General features: G+C 38.9%; 5 non-coding genes across 5 annotated transcripts; all 5 read left to right on the plus strand.

The window, feature by feature from the left end:
* Positions 1-1479: 1479 nt before the first annotated feature.
* Positions 1480-1552, plus strand: trnak-cuu. The gene has a single exon. It is a non-coding gene; the product is annotated as a tRNA-Lys (tRNA).
* A 230-nt stretch (positions 1553-1782) lies between these two features.
* trnak-cuu lies at positions 1783-1855 on the plus strand. The gene has a single exon. It is a non-coding gene; the product is annotated as a tRNA-Lys (tRNA).
* A 499-nt stretch (positions 1856-2354) lies between these two features.
* On the plus strand, positions 2355-2428 carry trnan-guu. The gene has a single exon. It is a non-coding gene; the product is annotated as a tRNA-Asn (tRNA).
* A 1466-nt stretch (positions 2429-3894) lies between these two features.
* Positions 3895-3968, plus strand: trnan-guu. Its single transcript has one exon. It is a non-coding gene; the product is annotated as a tRNA-Asn (tRNA).
* Positions 3969-6355: 2387 nt separating this feature from the next.
* Positions 6356-6429, plus strand: trnan-guu. The gene has a single exon. It is a non-coding gene; the product is annotated as a tRNA-Asn (tRNA).
* Positions 6430-7785: the final 1356 nt, after the last annotated feature.

Consider the following 7785-nt stretch of genomic DNA (forward strand, 5'->3'; position numbering starts at 1 on the left):
ATTTAATTTTTTGGGGGTTGGTTGCAATGGCCAGTTTTGATTTTAGAGGGGAGGGGGGGTTATAACTGTATACAAATTATAATTCCACAAAATATTTATAAATACATCTGTATACTTTATATATTGATGCATTATCAGACTTTAGGACAACATGACTGTCTGTCTATTTTTTACCATCAGTTTTAAACTGACTAACTACTAAAAGTAGCCTAATGCATCGTGCGATCGCATCAAGATAAAATCAGAGATTGTGAAATTATGAATCAAGATAGCTACTTTTCGACCTGTCAACAATTTTCAGGACATTTTCACAATTGTAAAACACAGCAATAATCAACAAGGTTAGCTGTAATATTAACTGTGAGATCAGCAAGCCTGTATGAAAATACTTGCCTAACGTTATCGCTTCCACCTCCCGTTAAACGGTAGCTATGTGCCGGTGGAACACAAGCAGTATGCCACTTCGACAACCGGCTAATGCCATAAGCCGCTAGGGGGTCTGCTTATGTCGCTGTACAACAGTAGCATGCCATCTTACGATCACGGCATCACGTGTTTTATAAGTGACATATAGCTACGTTTTTTTAACGATTCACAGCGCCGTCGCTCCCATCACACACATCACGCATGCATCAAAAATAGCCTAATGAAAAATCATACATCATAATAAATATAAAGCTGTTGTTTTTTCAGAATTGTAATATTAGCCTATTTAAGGCATATATATCACAAAACAGGCAGAACAAGAGTTGTTCAAGAAAGTAACGTGCCCGCCCCCCAAAAACAAACAAAAAGATCACCCACTCAACTGCCCAAGTTACCCATTGGTGCCCTTCCCTATATCAGTGGTCTGTTGGATTGCGTCCAACAAACTTTGGCAGTAGAAGTAGTAACATCTTTGGAAATGGCCTTGAAAACACAGCAGCAAGATGAAGAAACTGTGAGATGATTCCCGTGCATCACTTGCCGGTAAGTCCATGTTTAATAATTTTTAAATACGGGAAATGTGCAGCTTATGTAATGGTTAGTCTATGCATACCTCAAACTAGCTGACATTTTGGTAATGTTAGCAATCTCAAATATGTTATAACTTAGGCACCAGCTAAATTGAGATTTTACTTTAAGCTTTACTATGCTTTACTATGCATTTTACAAGTAACTGTTACCAGCCAGTTACTTTAGATATAGAGCAGTAGTTTATGGTTTATTTTAGTAGATTTATTTATTTGATTAGGACAATGCACATTAATCAACATTTCTGTAAATGTGCCAGTGGTAGCCAGTTAGCTAATTTTCAACGGTAGTTCTATCTAGGTTAGGGTTTTGACGTGACGGTGGTTGATACTTTCTCGGTAACAGAGCAGTCAGTGCACAAGGTAGAATAAAAATTCATTATTTTTATATTCATTTCAAATACATAAAGGTATTGCAGAGGTGGCTGCGTGTTCTTGGTAGCAACTTTCAGTTACTGTAGCAGAAGCCCGGCTAGCTCAGTCGGTAGAGCATGAGACTCTTAATCTCAGGGTCGTGGGTTCGAGCCCCACGTTGGGCGCTTACCTTTTTACCATGCATTAGGGTTGATCAGATTGTATTAGTTCTCTAGCCTGACTTAGTTTTTATTAATGATTGTATTAAAAAAACAGCATTCCAGGGGTTTTCCCTAGGTTTTTAGAGTGGCAGTTGGTGACCTCATGGCAAAATAAAGCCACCCAATTGTTGGCCGAAGATAACAAGTGTATGGTCTGTTCCTTTATTTTCGCTACCTTCTTCTGTAGCATAGGAGCCCGGCTAGCTCAGTCGGTAGAGCATGAGACTCTTAATCTCAGGGTCGTGGGTTCGAGCCCCACGTTGGGCGCACAACTTTTTTTCCATTTCTGGAACTAATTTCCAAACAGTATGCTTAGCTGGTAATAACATCACTTTTATATGCTACCGGATGTACTTTTTTACCTTCTTTATATCCATTCTGGCACAGGAGCCAATTCTAGCTCCGCACAACCATAAATCACGCTTTAATCATGTTTGTCAGTCAATGCAATGATGCAGGTTAGGTGGAGAAATGTTATTTAACAGCTGTCCCTTCAAGTGGTACATTTGAATTTGCAGCGGTAACACATTAAAGTGATAGCATGGTTGTCCAATAGAACCTGTAACATCTATACATAAAGTGCTTTGGGATAACTAGGACCCTGAGATTATGGGTCTCATGCTCTACCGACTGAGCTTCCTGAGCTATGATGAACCCTTTCCCCCGCAGCAGCACCACGCATGCAGCCGCCTTGTTTATGACCAGGCCCAAGTCGCCGCAAAGCTCATAAACAAACAATGTGATCTGGGCAATGTGCACCAACTTCGTCTCTGTGGCGCAATCGGTTAGCGCGTTCGGCTGTTAACCGAAAGGTTGGTGGTTCGAGCCCACCCAGGGACGCATAGCTTTTTTATTTTTAGTGTACTGTAACATTACAAGTAATTATTGTGTACATAACAATACAATAACACTGTATCATTATCCCATTGACAGTACCTTACTAATGTCTGTGAAGGTTGTCATTCATCAAGGTCATACTTATCCACACTTTGCAACTGCTGCTGAAAGCTAGCCTACATAATTCGAGGAAAGAGTTAGCTTGGCCAGGTTTTAAATATATTTTCGTCTGATAGTTATATTTCATATAGGAGGAGTCACATTGTAAAGTAAATATATCTGAAGGATGGTGAAGGAGGTTTTCAGCACCATTGGGTCAAGTCTACTTAACTTTTTTAACTGTTGTCTAAGTTCTGGTTCTGTCCCAGAGGCTTTTAAACATGTTTTGGTTAGGCAACTACTTGAAAAGCCTAATCTTGACCCCAATGTGTTGTCTCACATCTGCCCTTTCTTTCAAAGGTGCTGGAAAAAAGTTGAATTTAAACAGTTAAGTCTTTCTGCAACAGAACTCAGTGTTTGAAAAATTTCAATCTGGTTTTAAATCACGTCATAGCACTGAGTCGGCGCTGCTAAGAGTTCACAGTGATATAGCTTTGTCTGTAGATGCTGGGGATCCTACTGTGGTAGTGCTGTTGAACCTGACAGCAGCTTTGGATACAGTCGACCATGCAGTCCTTCTTGCACGCCTTGAGCATTTTGTAGGCATTCAAGGCTCTGCACTTAAATGGTTTTGCTCTTATTTGACAAGTAGGACTTTCTAATATAGAACCCCTCCTATATTGGGGGGTTCCCAGGGGTTAAATTCTTGGACCTATCCTGTTCTCTTCATATATGTTGCCAGTAGGGGCTATAATCGATAAGCACAACCTGTCATTTCATTGTTATGAAGATGACCTGCAAATTTACCTGCCTATAAACCCAATGACAGTGTTGCACTAAACTGCCTCCTTAATGGCATTAATGATATCAAGTCGTGGCTATCTCGGAACTTCCTTACTCTGAATGAGGACAAGACCGAGTGTATTATCTTCAGTACAAAAGTTATGTCAAATAATCCATCTTTAAATCTGGGAGCTTTTACTTCATGCACCAAGCAAACTGTAAAAAATCTCGGTGTGACATTTGATTGTAGCATGAAATTCAATAAACAGATAATCAATGTTGTCAAAACAAGCTTTTTCCAACTTTGTCTCCTGGCTAAAGTAAAGCCTTTTCTTAACATGCACAATTTGAGAAGCGCTATTCATGCATTTATTAGTTCACTTCTAGATTATTGAAATGCTCTTTATGTTGGTCTAAATCAAAAATCCATCTCACGTCTGCAGCTTGTGCAAGTAATTTAAAAAAACTTCTACCCCGTAGTGCTGGGCAGTATGACCACAAATGTTCACCATGTATTTTTCCAAGAGTCTGGGTGTCTTATTTTATTACACTTCTTCTAATCAAACCCAACAGAAGTCCAATCAGAAGTCTCTGTGGCGCAATCGGTTAGCGCGTTCGGCTGTTAACCGAAAGGTTGGTGGTTCAAGCCCACCCAGGGACGAAATTTATCTTCTTTAATTTTCTTTAGGGAAAACGAGGTCAAGCGGAGAGTGGAAGAGGCTCTTTATGCCATCACAACATTTTGTCAGGATATTTAACTAATCTTTCCACATTAAAGCCTGGTAGATTTCTTGTAATATATCACTGACAATAACTTTGGCTGTCAAATCTGAAATAATTGGTGCCAACATATCGTTTTGACCGACTAATCCCATGGCTAGTAGATCAGAGTTTCACTAGCTCAGAAAAAGAGGGAAAAATATTTTTTAAATTGTTAATTTATTACATTGTAGTGATTTATTCAAACAACAAACAGAAAGCTTGCATATACAAATATGTGTTCAGCCAGTTTAGTTGATTCACAGGTGCCGGGTTTTTCCTTGTATACCGACCACTTTGGCTGTTTTTGTAATTATGGCACTAATGTGAGTTTTCCAGGATAAAGAGTCATCTAGTATATCGCCGAGGAAACAAGCAGATCTAACATTGTTAATGGAGATATTATCAATAAAAAATTTCATCGAAGATTTAAATGTATCAGACTTAATACCGAAAAATATATTACTTGATTTTTTTTTATGAGGAGTTACAATTTGTTGAACTTGTACCAAGTAGATAACTTGTCAAGTTCATCATTAACTACCTTTATTAAAATTTCAGGGTTTTTATGGGAGTAAAACACACTTGTATCGTCTGCAAATAAGGTTTTAGAAACATCTGCAAATACGGTTTTAGAAAGTATATCTGAGACATTGGGGAGGTCATATAATAAGATGGAATCCTGTGGTAAGCCGCACTGAAGGGGAAGAGGAGGGGATTTTATATAGGTATATAGGTAGCACCTCCAGATAGACCTGACCAAATGTTATTGAAACAGTTTTGCTAGTTTAAAATATGCACATTTGATGACCAAACAAATTCACCTAGGTAGCTACCAAACACAAAAGTTATCAAATCTCTGCCAAATTATTTAGATAAAGTTCCTTTTATCTACACAAAATTTTGTTTAAAGATTGCTCTCATCTTTGGATCCATAGATATTGAATTAAAATCACAAAAGTAGCTTTTTTTTAAGCTAAGCTGGCTAGCTACTTAAGTCCAACAAAAACAACACTTGGCCAGCAACAAACAGTGCCGACTCACAAGTGTAGCGTAATAAGGAAAACAGTTAACAGTCCTATGTCTATAAAATACACATTAAAATGCTGGGCTATATGGTTTGATTCTCACACATCTGTTTGGGTTTGCTCTACTCTACACTCTCGTGTGTTTTTTCTCTTCTTCTTTTCTTCTTGATTATACGCAGGTCAACTGGAAATCAAACTCTCACAGGTCATCTCTAAAGTAAACAATGATTACGTTTTTTTTTAAATTTTGTTTATAAACAAGCCTTGAAACGTCATTAACATATTGACTGCAAATAACTGTCTGAACAGAATGATAATAGGCTTACTTATTTGTTTCGATAAATGTAATGCACTTTGACATAAACCAAATCAAATTCATCTTATTAATGTCTCACTTATTTAAAATGAGAAAAACATAACTGATGTAAATCCGGCTATTACACATTTGTCCTTCAAATAAACTGTCGTTGGTTTTAAACCCTGGCAGCGGTAAGCGATCGCGACAGCATAAAGAAAATATAAAAACATAATTCAGATTGATGTGCGCATTGGCAACACACAGCTCAAGAGGCTGACAAATGGCTTATACGTAAATATCTTCGCTGAAAATCTATACCTTTCATAAAAATACCCATCGGGGAAGGTTAACAGGGTTGTTGGTCTTTACATGTTTTAACTTTTATGAGCGGACCTCTCCCTCTCGCTCTCTCTCTCTCCACGCACCGAGCTCCATCGGATCGTCTAAGAACGGCAATGTCGTTGTCAACTGAGTATTGATTGGTCAGTAGGGGGTGCTTTTACACCAGTTAATCTCTAATCGCCAACATATTCATATATCTTTATGTTCCATGGATCCAACAAAATCCCCTGATATAGGCCACGCATATTTCCGCCTAGACTTTTATGCGTGAGAAATTGCAATTCATCAAAAACCTACTTTGCCAAAATCCTCAGACTGCAATTGATCTGCATGCAATTTGGCACATAGCATCTCTTGACCAACCTGACACAAAGTTATAAAAATAATTTTAAAAAGATAATTGCGCAAATTAAGCACAACAAAATTTGTGTAGCTTACTATGAAAACACCAACTTGGCCATATCTAGACCAAAATAAATGCTAAAATTTTGTGTAAAGATTAAATTTCGTGAAAAGATTACTCTCATCTTTGGATCCATAGACATTGAAATAAAATTAGCAAATGGAAACGGGTGGGGCTTAAAAAGTGATGGCCAACCCCCTTAGTGTTACAGTAGGAGTGTCTCTGTGGCGCAATTGGTTAGCGCGTTCGGCTGTTAACCGAAAGGTTGGTGGTTCAAGCCCACCCAGGGACGTTTTTAGGGTTTAAAACAAGTCATCTTTTTCTTTTTGGGGATTTCCACTAGGCCTGCAAGATGTTTGAAAAATCTGACATTGCAATATTTTTTTCCACTGCGGTACATATTGCGATATCATAAAAGAAAAAGTACTTTTTAAAAGATGACATGAATAGCTCTATTTAGAATAAATCATTCTCAACTACTGTGGCAATTTTGTAGGGAAGTACATCAACAGTACAGCCAAAAGTTTGGACACACCTTCTCATTCAACGAATTTTCTTTATTTTCATGACTATTTACATTTTAGATTGTCACTGAAGTCATCAGAACTATGAATGAACACGAGGAATTATGTACTTTAATAAAAAAAAGGTGAAATAACTGAAAACATGTCTTACATTCTAGTTTCTTCAAAGTAGCCACCGTTTGCTTTTTTGATAGGGCTGCAAACCCTTGGTGTTCTCTCAATGAGCTCCATGAGGTAGTCACCTGAAATGGTTTTCACTTCACAGGTGGGCCTTGTCAGGGTTAATTAGGGGAATTTATTGCCTTAATAATGGAGTTGGGACCATCAGTTGTGTTGTGCAGAAGTCAGATTGATACACAGCCGACAGCCCTATATTATGGCAAGAACCAATCAGCTAAGTAAAGAGAAACGAGTGGCCAACATTACTTTAAGAAATGGTCAGTCAGTCCGGAAAATTGCAAAAACTTTGAGGATAAGTTCATCCGAGTCACCAGCCTCAGAAATCGCATGTTAACAGCAGCTCAGATTAGAGACCCGATAAATACCACACAGAGTTCTAGCAGCAGACACATCTCTAGAACAACTGTTTAGAGGAGACTGCGCAAATCAAGCCTTCATGGTCAAATAGCAGCTAGGAAACCACTGCTAAGGAGAGGCCACAATCAGAAGAGATTTGTTTGGGCCAAGAAACACAAGGAATGGACATTAGACCAGTGGAAATCTGTGCTTTGGTCTGATAAGTCCACGTTTAAGGTCTTTGGTTCCAACCGCCGTGTCTTTGTGCAACGGAGAAAAGGTGACCGGATGGATTCTACATGCCTGGTTCCCACCGTGAAGCATGAAGGAGGAGGTGTGATGGTGTGGGGGTGCTTTGCTGGTAACAATGTTGGGGATTTATCCAAATTGAAGGCAAACTGAACTAGCATGGCTACCACAGCATCCTGCAGTGACATGCAACATCCCATCCAGTTTGCGTTTAGTTGGACCATCACTTACTTTTCAACAGGACAATGACCCCAAGAAGGAGAGTGTTGGAGTGCTGCACCTCCGCAGTCACTGGACATGAATCCAATCAAGATGGTTTGGGGAGAGCTGGACCGCAGAGTGAAGGCAAAAGGACCAAC

Source organism: Etheostoma cragini, chromosome 19 (assembly GCF_013103735.1).
Source record: "Etheostoma cragini isolate CJK2018 chromosome 19, CSU_Ecrag_1.0, whole genome shotgun sequence".
NCBI classification, from domain to species: domain Eukaryota; kingdom Metazoa; phylum Chordata; class Actinopteri; order Perciformes; family Percidae; genus Etheostoma; species Etheostoma cragini.